The sequence below is a fragment of the Empidonax traillii genome, unplaced genomic scaffold (genome assembly GCF_003031625.1).
Source record: "Empidonax traillii isolate 1590-97213 ecotype Southwest subspecies unplaced genomic scaffold, ASM303162v1 scaffold106:size2091409, whole genome shotgun sequence".
Taxonomy (NCBI): domain Eukaryota; kingdom Metazoa; phylum Chordata; class Aves; order Passeriformes; family Tyrannidae; genus Empidonax; species Empidonax traillii.
Window position 1 is genome coordinate 1,290,102 of NW_020955299.1, and position 1,859 is coordinate 1,291,960.

The following is a 1,859-nucleotide window of genomic DNA, read 5'->3' on the forward strand; positions in this document are numbered from 1 at the left end:
GATTGCACTTTTGCTGCCTCTGTTGGTTTAAAGTCTCGAGTTGTTTGGAGAGGGGAAGGCAGTGCTGCTGTTTGAGTTTTGTGTTTGGGCTGGTGCCAAGGGATCCTCTGCTGTGGGTGCTGTGTCTGTGGGTGCTGCAGGAGACTGAAAAGGGGATATCCAGTGTCTCATGTGAAACAGGCAGTGTGGTTTTAGGGCTGTGTGTAACTTGTGAGTGCTGCACTCACAAAAAAAGCTCTTACAGGGCACACTCGAGGTATCCAAGTACAGTAGCAGCAGCAACTGCCCAGTTCTGATGTCCTGACATCAGAAAAGTGGCCTTGCCTGGTGTGTGGTGCTTCCCAGGGCTCACCAAGTGCAGGGGCTGTGGGTGCAGAGCTGCACCAGCACCAGCTGCGAGGGCTTGGACCGGCTGCGATAGTGAGACTTTGATTGCTCAGCCTGCATCTTCCCCCTTGACTTAGTCATTCTTTTATGAAGTGCAGTCAGAGTTCCACAGAGAGCAGGCAAGTTCCAGCAAGAGCTTTCAAGCAGCGAGTCGTGTCGTTCCTGTCCCCTGTCCCCCCCCGGAAACACGGCCATGTAAATATTCCATGTGCTGTGGGCAGAGCTCCAGTGAGAACAAACCCCTGCGCTCCAAGGTCGGATTAGGAGCGTGTTCAGATAATGACATCTGAAAACAGGATGGCTGGGAGCTGCAGCAGAGCAACCAGGGGGCTTTGAAAGAGAGAGGAGTCTAATCCTCTCTGCTAATAAGGAGGCAGCTGCTGCCAATGCACCAGGCTTGGCAGGCGCTGCTCTGCTGCTCCCGGGTTCTCTGACGATGGCAGAGAGGCACAAAGACCCAGCTGCTCCGAGCTGGCTGGGGAAGAGCCACACGGGAGGGCTGTGCTTGCGTTCTTTGGGTAAAATGAGACCTTGGGCATCGCTTGGCTCTGCATCTCCAGTAGCGCTTGGCAGGGCAGGACTCGCACGGTGCCCAGGAGCTCATCCGGCACTGCCAGCAGGGGATGGATGCACAGACACCCAAATCCTGCGCTTCCAGGGCACTGGAGCCCATCCAGGAAGGCAGCAGGGTGTGTGCTGTCTGTGGGCAGTTTGGGGGCCTCACCCCTGGAAGAACCACTTTGGGCAGGGTGGGGGTCGCCCCGGAGGCAGCTCCTGTGCAGAGTCCAGTCCTGGCACATGGAAGGATTCCCACCAGCACGGGTGCCTGCAGTGACCTGCATCCTCACCCCTGAGGACAGTCAGGACTCTGGTGTGCAGAGGTTTCTGCAGCAGGAAAAGCTGCAGAGCAGCCAGGGAGCAAGGCTGGCTCGGGGACGCTGCTCACACTCCCGTGGCTGGGGGATTCCAAACACCCCCCGCTCCGAGCTCCGAAAAACACGAACCACCTCCTCGAGCAAGAAGACAACTGGATCACTTAAAACTTTGGGGTTTTTTTTTCCAGTTTTTATTGAGTGAAAATGTCAAACCTTGCATCAGTCATGCAAAAAAAAAAAAAAAAATCAAATAAATAAAACACATATATTAAATTTCTAATAGCACTAAATTCAAGTGGAAAAATATTCAGTTCTTAATAACGCAGGTGCTGAAGAGACCAGATTCAAGTAAATCAGAGCACACCATCCTGTTTAGGGTGTTTTTTTTTCACTTTCTGCATTTTTGTCTCAAAACCTATATATATATCTATATATCTATATATATGTATATACATATAGATATATACACACACACATATATATGTGCATACATATTATTTTTATATTTATATATATACACATACATATTTATAAAACATTAAAAAGAGCATTGGTGGTTCAAGCATTTATTTCCCCCCCCTCCCCCACGGAAAGAAA